Here is a 12,120-nt window from a genome sequence, read left to right on the forward strand (position 1 = left end):
CACGGGGCTTCCCCAAGTGAACAGAGGGCAAGGCAGCTCTGCTCCTGTACTGAAACACAGCCTTTGGAGAGGTCTCCCTTGAAAGATGGGATCCAGTCACAAAAATGTCGGCCAAACTTTATAGAACGTTACATGAATAAACAGAGGGAAGAGGAGTTAATGGGGCTTGAAAGATACCTTCTGGATTAATTGAAGAGCTTTTTGTTTGTTCCTTTTCTCTTCCAATGAATAGGCTATAAATGGTGGAGGAGGGGAGAAACCTAGAAAGACTTACTTCACAAAAACGCCAAGTAGACTGTATTAACTGAGACCAATAGAAAGCCATTGAAAGTAAATTAAATTAAACAGAGATAAGTTGAAAGTTAGTCTTTTCAGCTGTGCCCTTTGGTCAAATGCTGAATCATTTATGATCAGAGTTGATGCTTTGTTTGGCTCTCTGAGGTGCTGAGCTCTCTGCTTTATCTTCAGCTTGGAGAAGCTTTATCTTCACCACTGGAGCAGGTGGGAGAAAGAAAAGGCTTTTGAGACGTGCAGAATTAAAAATTCTGTGTAAAATAATATTTCTGTGTTAAAATTAAAACGGAAAACATCTAGAACGTTGAGAATGCTATTGGAAAGGTACCTGGCTTGTTCTTTTTGTGGCTGGATGGTATAACTTCTGTCCAATTCTTTGCCTCGAGCACCAGAGGAGTCCTTGGTCGTGCTTGATGACAGGTGTATTCTGGTGGCAGCTTCTAATCCAGAGAGGATTCAGCCACCCAAGGTACAAATCCAATTTTGTGCGGCAGGAAATCCCAATTTCCCATTTTTTGTACCCAAAACTTTGGGTTTTATTATAATTTCCTAGAAATAGTGAAATTTCTCATCAAAAAGTAAAGTCTTTCAACCACCCATGAAAAAAGTTCTTGTAAAATTTCTGGCTACCTCTGGGATTTGCTTCCTTATTTACATAGATAATCCTATGCAAATTCAAGGGGGAACATGAAATAACCGTATTTTTAAAGGTAACTAAAACCAGAACAAAATCTATAGGCATTAGTTATACAGATGATGTATTCGGATTTAAGTTTTCAAAGCACAAACCAACTATGCAATTATTTATTACTGCTAAATTAATATGGAAAAAAGAAAGGGACATGATTGTTCCCTCTGAAAGATTGGCGAGGAGTGTGCAAAGTGGACAGCAAAGCTGGAAAGGAGGCTGCAGGTCCCTGGGTGATCCAGGCCAAGGCTCCATTGCTATCATGATTAATAGAGCTATAAGGCAACTGCTACAGACTGTGGCGGATCCATTGGTTCCAGATATGCTCAACAATCAGTATGCAGATATGCTAATTTACAGTGTATTAGTCAAACTAAAGGATGTTTCTATGCTCCACTAATAGTTCCAAAAGATAATTATTTTCTAGTTAGCGAAAGAGACAAAGCTGGGCCCCGAGTGTTGGAGAAGCTTTATTTTTATGGAGCTTTGTGATTATGTTCTTGAACAGTTCTGCATTCATTCAAAATGGTTTATAATCTACCAGGACCAGATTTGAATACCACATGTGCCAAGGCAAAAACAGTGGTGGAACACATGCCAGGGAGCAAGCCAGATTAGGCAGAAACTATGTGATGAAGATAGAAAAGAAATTAAGGTAGGCTGTAAAGCACAAGGGAGCTGTGGATAGGGATTTAAGTGAATGCTTTAAGTGGCAATTTGCAATTGGAGAATGGGAAGTGCCAGAATGTAACATTATAATGTAGTTTTGCGTAGTATACAAATCAGTTTATGTATTATATTGCAAATTATAATTATGCAACATTATTATACTAATTTTATGCATTATAATATTTTGTAATATTGCTGTAATTACATAATTGTAGCAAATTATAATGTTACATTATACTAATACAGAAGTCATTAAGACCCTAAAGCACATGGAGCAGTGCTGCAAAATTCTGGTTTTTGTTCCTGATGGGTTTGATGGAATATTTCAGCGATTTCCCAATTAATGGAACCAAAATCAATATACTGTCACTTCACCATCTCAGAGTTCTCATGTGTTTTTTCAGCTTCTGCTTGTCTCTGGCTACATTTAGCAGTAGATGTACAAAAAAGAATGATCATTGGCTGCCAGCTAAGTCCCCTAAGTGACTCTCATACTTGTAATATTTACAGTCCTGAGCTCCCAGCACAAGGGTGGCTGAAATGGCAGGAGGAGCTAGGGGCATGTTGTTCCCCTATCCTCATTCTTCTGCATAGCTGGTAAGCCTTCAGCCAGCTGCTCCCTGTAAGCCTCCTGTTAGGGAAGGTATGCTTTGCTCCAGGCACCTGGAATGCATATTTCATTTTTACTGTATGCCTTGTATGCAAAATTATTATTATTTAAATCTAAGATGGTTTATTAGTAAAATTGTACAATAAACACTGCCTCATAGTTCATTACATACACTGGGTGCTTTTAAGTCTAATGTGCCACATAATGTACTGTGTGCCTTCAGTGGAATACAAACACAGACAGTCGGTCTCCTTTTCAGCAGTGCTGGGCAAGTCATTAAAACTTCATTACTATTGCCCTAAGTTCTCTTCTCACAGTCAGAGCAGTTTCCCACCTGCAGTACTCTGCTGGGGTCTCAGATTCCTGGAGTTAATGCAGGTGGAAGGTTGCAGCCCTCGGGAATGCTGCTTTAGTGCTTTGTGGTAGATCTGCCCTTGCTCAGACCCTGGCAATGTGTTCACTCGCTGTGTTTGTCACTGACATAATTTGCTTACTGTAATAAACCCTTAAGGTTAGGTATTGGACTGTTTCAGGAAAGTGCTCAATTCTTTTAAATTTTTTTCTTATGTAAGTTGTGAATTGCCCTTCACATAACAAATTACTTGGAGATTGTTTCAATTGGGAAAGCAGATATTTCTACTTCCTCCATTTTTTCTATATTCTTTCAAATAATTTAATTCTTAAAGGTCATAAGCTCTGAGGATGTGTGATTAGTGCTAGAACTCATTTTTATGTTGCTATAATAATATTAAGAGTAGATTAATTTTTAGGTCAGCTGTGTTACTGATGGTCACTGTGATATAATATGAAGTTGCCATATTCCCAGCACAGATACTTCAAGGACCATGTTAGGAAACACTAAGTTCACAGATTTATTAGAATTTAAGTTTTCTTATCAGCTAGATGCCTCTGTCCTTGGATCAAAGAAAAAAAGTAATGAAAATATGAGAACAAGGTCTCTATGGGCTTCCTCTGGGAGGGCAGAACTCCAAACTGCCAAACTGTGAACTCTGTTTAAGCCAACAAAGCTATTAAAATAATCCAGGCCTGTCCATAGAGACTTCTGGAATAACCTCTTGGTTCATGGCTTGTTTTGATTTCTTCTGGCTGAGTTTTTGTTTCTTTGATGGGTTCTGGAGAGTTGCATCTAATCTTGTTTGGCTGGTGGTGGAGAGTGTTACAGCCAGGGACCCTGGGGGAGGGCCAGAGAGCAGGGTCCAGCTGTGAGTACTAGTTGCTAATTCTGCCTCTACAGAAGGAGGGCATGTAAAGGAAAAGTAAAGACCATATCTGAAGAGATGAAAACCAACATGGCTTGTGAAGGGAATCCATGTCTGAGATAGCTCAAGACATCGCTGTCTTGCTTTCTGGTCTCGTGTATGTCCTCCTGTAGCTTCTGCTGACATACTGTACTTGCAGTCTTTCATGGATGTGCTGCTAGGCCAAGTTGCTCGGCAGCTGTTGGATTTCTGACTGCCACGTGTATGGTTGTGCATCCCGCAGATTGCTGCTGCTGTGTAATTCACCTCTGTGAGGTAAACAATGAAGAGAACAAACCCTTTCAGGATGTCATGAAAACCAAAATGTAAATAGCATTGGACCTTTAGAACATTAGGATTTTCCAGTAAAGTTAATAAAAACTCTGGTTTTAGAAAAGCAAACTTCGATTACAATTAAATGAGAAATTTCATGCTGGTGGGGTACAGGCAATGGTTATTAATTATTCATTTGATCAATTTCAGAATGCTTTGATCCTTGCAGAAGCAGAGTTGCAGTAGTAAGGCTCCAGCCATCTATGCATGGTATTTATGATATTCTGTTCTGTTGGGTAGCTCTGGTTGTGCTACTGAACACTGATTTCTTAGGGATGTTGCTGCTTCAGCTTCATCCAGGAAAAGAGGGACAGACTTCAACCCTTTGCACCTTGATTCAAATTCCTGGCTTGCCTCGCCTCACTTTTCAGAACAGCAATGCAGGGATGATGCTTTGGCTGAATGACTTGTGTTTGAAACCTGTCTCTATTATCTTGGTGTTAAAGAAGCTGAGCAGTTGCTCTGTTGAAACCTGGCAGTCTCACACTACAGTCAGCAGCAACAGCCGCAAGGCAATCCAGCGTTTCCTGTGGCCTCGTCCAAAAAGTGAGATTTGTATCGTACTGTAGTCGTGCAAGCAGGCTGGTATAGCAGGACTATGTGCAGGCTTCTATCACAGACATGATGGAAGGAGAAAACAGAAACAACTCTTCCCTTAAGGAGGCAGCAGTTCATAAATGAGGATGATTTCCTGGACTGCATTTCCTTCTCTCTGCCAAATGCCACACTTGTTGGAAGGAGCTGTCACAGATTCATGGATGAGACTAACAGACTCAGCATCACAGCCTGGCCACAGGACTGGAAATACTTATGCCAGGATGATGGGAACTCATAAATTAAAAAAAAATATTAATGGGAATTTAATGCACTGAATTGACACTTTAAGAAACATCTAAACACAGGTACCCTAAGTTCTTGTACAAGGAGCCAGCCCATGGAGCTTGCTATCTCATAGGACAACCAAATTCAGGCTGATTTTCCATTTTCTGAGCACCTTACCTCCTCTCGCTCCCTCCTTCTCCCTAAACTTGTTTCTCATTACTTGCTGTTGGGAAGACAAATAGAAAAAAATAATTGTAACACATAAAGTGCTGAATAAAGATCAGCTGAATAAAGCAAATATTGCTGTGAAGACTGGAGACATTAGCAAAGATGAAGACTTTGAAGGGAGAGTTAATAATTTTCTTAGACTGGTGGGTGGAGTTGAGAGACGATTTCAGGCAGGCACACAAATGGGTTTTATTTCCCCCCCTCTTACGTTGAAAGGGAAGTTGCTTAAATCTGGGATTGGTTTTTTACAGGCTTAAAAGGTAAAAAAGGAAAACACTATCTTTTTTCTTATGCTTTGATGAAGTAATTAAAGTTTATAATTTCGACCATTCGGGGGTCAAACGTGACCTGGTTGGCATTTTCTGACTGCCTCAGAAAATGCAAAATAGCAGTTCAGGATTTGTTGGCTTTTCTTTTTTTTAAACTTTGGGACTCACTTATGTAGAAACCCTGGGAAACACTTATTATTCTATTTTGGAAGGACATAATTTGGAAGAATTGTTGCAGTCAGAAAAAACCGGTGCAGGGATCTTCAGGAATATCCTACCCCGTCTGTACTTTCGCTACACTTTGTCTGCATGTTAATTGTTATTTATTGCACTCTTGTTCGTACTGAAGCTTTTGCGGCTGAATTTGTTTTAGATGATAGAAGTTTTTTAGTCTATAACCATGGGTTTTAGGGGTGTTTTTAGACATCATTAAGCCTATACTGATGGCTGCTTTCAAGGTATACATAAAATTCTTGCAGCTGGCTGAATACCCTCTTGGGAGTCCATTATAGGCAGATTTTCTGCTTAAAATAGGTGTTCTGGGTTTTAATAACCAGGACAGGCTGATCTACAAGAATCTGACTCTTTTGTTGGTATTGGAGGTTTTTTTAATAAACCACAATTCTGATGTAACTCATTATTCACTTGAGATGGCGTTAGAATAAATTAATATTAAAATATTTAAACGTAGAACAAAGAGTTTGAAAAGTTACAGAGATTGATCACCTGATATGCAACATTGGTGCTTCATTAGTTGTAGCTCTCTGTGCTGCCAGGATGAGGTAGTTGTTTCACCTAATTAGCAATTTTTTTCTTTAGTGCTGACTGGACTGTATTCGGGCTGTGTGGCTCAATTTTTCTTCTTGCCAGAAGTTTATATTTCTAGGAGATTTCAAGGTGTGTTGGTGAGAATTCATTCCAATAGAAGAAAAGAGGCTTTGCAAAAAAATGCAGATTTTTGCGGTTAGCCTAAAATTTGGGAGTAGTGGCATCAAGGGAGTGAGAGACAAATGACATCTTCTCTAAGCATGCCAAATTCTTCTTGCATTTCTGGTGTCAGGCTCATCTTGTATACAGAGTGATGAGTTTTCTTAGCTTCCCGAGAAGCTTGGCCCTCTCTAAATCAATAATCTGTGGCATAGCCAACCCACCTTGTTCACAGCTCTGAGGCTGAGCAGAGAAATCTCTCCTCTCCTGGGGAACATTCTCCTCCCAGAGCAGCCTCCAGTGGTGGGTTCCATGGCTGGAAGTGCTTAATTTCAGTAATACTAACACAGACATATGGTCTAGAGCTGTAGAAAAAGGCATTTTTCTAATTGTAGCCAGTGGAGTTTTGCCAGGGGGGAAAAGGAAGACAAGCTTTCAAGCGGTTAAGCCCTTTGCCACATATAGAAGTAGTATGCTCACCCTGTAAATGCCGCTCTTACAGCACTTGGAGTTTCCCTTGATCCTCAATTTAGGACCACAAATGTAAATCTGAGCTTGGCTTTCTTCCCAAAAGGCTGTTTGTAGGGGTTTTCCTCTGGAAAATCTTCTGCTTCCCCCCACTAATTTGCCCTGGCCCGGGTCCTGCAGGCATGATGCAACACAAACTTTCCAGGGCATCGGGGTTAAATCTGCCAGATCGGAAGTCATAAACCAAAAGCAGGAATGTGAAACACAGTGTCTGGCACATGGTGGAGGCATGGGGCAGAGAAGTGTCTGCCATTTTCACTCAAGACCACATGGAGCTTTCCTAGACCTGAAGGTCCAGAGAAGGCACAAGCCATACACTCTCTCACTGGTGGGTGGAATTGGCAGAGGCAGTGGTGGCTCCTTCACACTGGGAAGGAAAAACAGCCATGCAGGAATGTAACTTTGCATTTCTCTGCATCCATTTTTTTGTGGGTTTGGACCAGTTTTAGTTTGTGATTGCATGTGATTCTGGCTTTATCTTCAATCCTTACATGCATTTCAAAAATAGAAAATATAAAAAGGACATCTATCTGTGGTTTTAAAAAGTCCCTTCTGCTAGGAATTGTCACTGCTATTATAGCTGTACCCTATTTGCCCTCTTTCAATCCTCAACAGAGTAGCTTGAGGTTTTGCATTTGCAGATATGCCATGTTAATTCAAAGACAGCTTTAAAATAAACCCAGTGGATTCAGTGCAGGCAGAAGGCTGAGTGACTTTTGCTCATGCATAGGTATCCAAGGTGGGGAGGTGTCAGTGAGTGAGTCTGATCTTGATTACATGGGCCCTGTGGAGTTTGTGATATGACAAGATACAGCATTTGCTGCAAATGGGGCCTGTTTTAGCTTTTGCTGTATGTGAGATAGTGAGGATGTTCAAATCTGTAAATGCACAGCACACTGCCCTTGACACGTTCGTGAAATGTTCCCATGGCCTTTCTACTGTCCTGGAAAGCACAGTGTGCAGCTGGGGTAAACACGGCAGGTCAGGGACATTGGTAGGTTAGTGGCTTGTGTGGTACGAAGGGTTAAGATGAAGGGGAAGGCTCCCTTCTCTGCTTCCAGGCATGTGGTCTCAGATCTCAGATATGGGGAAATAAACCTTCCTGGGAAGTGGAGTCTCGTGGGAGAGGTCTTCTGCTCACAGAAGACACAAAGCTCCCAGGTCTCTAAGGGGAACGGAGCCAAGGCTTTGGTGCTAGCTACTGCCTAAGAAATATGCAGTTTGGTGCTGTCTCAGTGGACTTACCACCCAGACATAAAAAATAACCAACTCAACACTTTAAAGTGAGCTTTAACTTCTGTTTTTCTCTCCCTTTTCCTGCCAGAGAGAGTTTCCTATTCCCAGGCATCTCTTAAGCACACGCAGAATTATCTGGGGGATTATCCAACACAGACAAAGAACAGTGGGATTTAGAGAAGACCCAAGGGAAGGGAAGGACTGCTGAGATGAACATTTCCAGGAGGCAGATTATGTATAACTTTTGCTTTCATGAGGGAAATCTAGCTATGGTTGCGCAGGTGTGGTGGTGGAGATCACAAGAGTAGAGGGACTAAACCAGGTTCAAACTGTGCAGCCAAAAGAAACCTTGCTGGCAAGGTCTTCAGATCCTTCCAGCACTATCAAGTCTTCACATATGTTCCCTATCAACCCCCTGCAAGAACAGTATGTGGTCAATACACTCTGCATGCACTTATCTTTCTTAGGTACCCAGCTGGCTAATTTGATTCATATACTTTGCTTTTCCCCATCCCTGTGGCAGAGAAAAGGCATTTTATCTCTTAAATGTGACAACAACAAATTTCAGAGTCATCTTTTAAGTGCCCTTTCTGTGCTGCGGTCTTATCATGGGCTCATGGGTAACATTTGCTTGGGAAGCACATTAAAAAAAATTGTCAGCACATTACTAATTGCTTGATTTAAACCGGTGAAACAATGAAGTTAAAAGTTCAAAGCTGAGGGACTTTCAAAGAGCTGCAGGTGTTTCCCTCTGACTGCTGTTTTGTTTCTTCTTTAAATTTATGCTAGCTGGCAGAACTAATAGCTATAGATTAAAAATCCAGTTGGTTCCTGCCTTCTTTTGCCCACCTGGTACTGTTTATCACGGCCTTTCACAGGCGCCCTGCACTCACGGTTCCTGGGCTGGGCACTACTGCTAACCAAAGCTCTCAGGGCAGAACTGGCTGTTCCAGGGAGAGGCGGCGCTGCAAAGGGTGTAGCTAAATGCTCTTTCTGCCTCTTCTTGAGAAGTGTATCTGAAGTATCCTGCTACCCCCCTCACGTCTTTAACTGACATGTTGAAAGCATTTGAGAAATTTTATGGAATGTTAGTTTAAAAGCTTTGATGCCCTTTTCCATGACTTCCGTTGGCAAATATGAGAGGGCTTCCCAGTTCCCCAGGAGTGGGACGGTATCCTTCCAGCACCTCTAGGGAGAGTGGCAGAAACCCCAAGCCTGCTGTAGGACATGGAAGAGTAGGAGGTAAGAAGGCTGCAGCAGAGGAGAGAGCTGTCTGTTTGTGTTGAGCTACTTCACCTCATCGGGAGAGGAGCATTATGCAGAGCTCCCACTGGAGTGACAGTGACACTTTTAACAGATACTCAGGCAGAGTCAGGCGCTTGTTAGCGGGATTATTATCTGTCATGAAAAGGTGTTGGAGCAGTTAATACCGCTTACTGGGAGGAGGCAGGGATACAGCTGCTTGGAGCAACACACCCTCCTGCACGCAGAGTTTCTGTTCCATCAGCATCTCACCTATTTGTAGTGACTTGCTTTCTCCACTAAAGATTACACATTGATGTTGGGCTTTGATATGAAAATAATTGTATTCTAGGTTACAACTGTAGCATTGGCATGATAGAAAGCTAGTTACTTCACTCACAAGAAAACTTGGAAATAATTCATTTGGCTCCTGCTGATGCTGCGAATGTATTACTTTTTAACTGGAACGGGCCCAACATTATTTAATGATAACTTAAATCCATGGGACACCACAGAAAAGGTGCTGCCCAGCAGGTGCCAGTGTTGATCGTGAGGGCATGTAGCTGCTTTCCTGAGTGAGCACATAGGTCTCTGGGATTGCCTGGAGGAGCATCAACCTAGAGGATCATTGCATCAGCAGATAGGCAGTTGCGAGGGATTGCCCGTGTTGCCTGGAAATCCGCTGTTCATAGGGACGGGCGCTGGGGCTCTCTGCAGCACAGGGAAGGCTTGAGCCAGGTGAAGGTGGGTGCTGTGTAGTGGCAGAGACACCGGGGTGTGACAGAAAGCTGATGGAAAAGCCTAAAGGTGGAAGTCAGAAGAGCACTCATTTTACATAGGGGCTTTTCTGAAATAGCATCAAAATTATTTTGTCAAATCAAGGATGGAGTCCTCTTAGCAAAACTGTTTTGTTTTTTTTTTTCACTGTGAAAATAATATATATATATTTTTTTAAGTAAATAAAGCTTGTGAGATTAAAAAACGGTGGAAGAATCTTGTCAAACTCTCCTCTTTCCCTTTTTCTCCTAAATCTGAGAGTGCTGAGTTCTGGGCCATTTTTAGGGTTTCTGAATTTTGTCTCATCTAAGACAGTCTGCATGCAAATGATGTTGACTTACATCAAAACCTTATGATTCATTTAGATAAATTTTATTGTTGTTTTGTTATCAATATAATTTTTAAACCATACTGAACAATTGCTTAATCACTGGGTAATAACATTTGTTGAGCTTGTGAGAATAAGTCCTCAAGGACTGTGTTTGTACACTTGTAGTCCTGTGGGTCAAACATTTGTTTAAACTGTGGATGCCTTTTATTTTTAATCACAGGCCTGAGCTGGAATTAAGAATTTCTGAACCTAGGGGCTGTTTCCATCTGAATCTGTAGACTGAGAAGGGCTTTTGTAACCATTGCTCTACTGCTAGACATAAATCAGCCTTTTAACCTTGGGCCTACAGGTAATAAATTTATAGTGGCATTGGCTCTGCTGCTGACATGTCTGATCAGGAGGTGGACTGAGCTTTCAGGGAAGATCATGCTCTGTTCTTCCACTGTAAGCAGGTTAACATACTCATTTTAACAACTGATTTATAGTTTATTTATTAATAATTTTTGTTTCATATTGTTATTTTTCCAGTTGAGATGCTATTACAGGTAAAGTCTGGGCATTGTGCAGAAAGAATTCATCTGGGAATCTGCACAAGGTCACTAAGTGTGTTTTAGAGTGTGCTTTTAAGAGAATTAAGGTGAAATTGAGCCCCAAGTCCAGAAAACAATGTAGAAAATGAGTGCTCTGCAGTGTGCTTTCCAATAACAGTATCTTTCAAACAGCAAAAGGCACAGATGTGGTTACTCTGTGAGTGCACAGAGGACATAATAGTGCTGTTTTCTCCCTGTGCAGAGAAAACAGTGTGAGTGCTGCTCATCAGGCCCTCTGGTACAGGCCCAATATTTGCTGGCATCCCCAGCTGTCCTTGTCTCCTGCTGGAAGCTCAGGTCACACGTTCCTGGTGCAGGGCCAGAGCTAGCCCAGGGCACGGGGGAGCAAGTGGCTCTTGGGTACTGCCAGGGGCAGATCTGCACTTGCCTCTTGCTGCAGGCAGGCTCAGTCTGGGAGGGAACATCTGGCTTTTCTACCCATGTTTTGGGGTACTCAAGGTTTGGGGTGTGTAGTTACCCAGGCTGCCTGCTGCCTTCCTTACAAAACGTGTGTTGTCAGATACAGATGTCCCTCATCTTCATCTCATTTTGCCACAGAAGCAGCACAACTTTTTGGCTATTTTCTTTATTTTACAGATGAGAGATGCCCCACAAGGAGCATGGTGGCATCCACAGCTCTTCCTTTCTTCAATTGTGAAAGGAAGGCACCAGGACATCAAGCCATGTAGTAATTGAACTCATGTTAAAGATTAAATGAAAGTGTTTAACTCTATTTGAATGTGCTATTCTAAATTTCATGGGGTGGATTCTGTATTTGGGAAGGAAACTTACTGAAGCAGATGATAAATTTTCTAGACATTTGGGATATATATGAATAGCAAGGACTTGGAGCCTCGATCACATAAAGCAAATAAGTCTAGGGGGGAAAAATCACATTTTTGATGGTTTTAATATCTACTAGACCTATTTTGTTAAACAGTACTTAAAAACACATTTATCATAAGTTGCTTATTAAGATGCATGTCACATGCTTCGTCATGCTGATCAGCCTGGAAAAGAGCAGCATCTCAGCTGATAATTTGCTGTGCCACAAGGTCAGGTTAGAAGTCAAGACTACAGGGATTAAATTGTGGTCCCTTTGAAATTGATAGGCATCTTGCCAATCACTTTGGATTTTGCTCTGTTTTGCTGTTTCACATAGATTCTGTTCTTGATTCTTATCAGTGATTTGCTGTGGGACTTGAGGAAGTTATTTAACTCTTCTGGTCTTTTACCTTCTCCAGCAGTTTTTCAAAACCTTATGTACTATGTATAACTCAGTAAGATCAACATGTAAATACATTAGATATATGTGTA

The sequence above is a fragment of the Corvus moneduloides genome, chromosome 1 (assembly GCF_009650955.1).
Source record: "Corvus moneduloides isolate bCorMon1 chromosome 1, bCorMon1.pri, whole genome shotgun sequence".
In the NCBI taxonomy this organism is placed as follows: domain Eukaryota; kingdom Metazoa; phylum Chordata; class Aves; order Passeriformes; family Corvidae; genus Corvus; species Corvus moneduloides.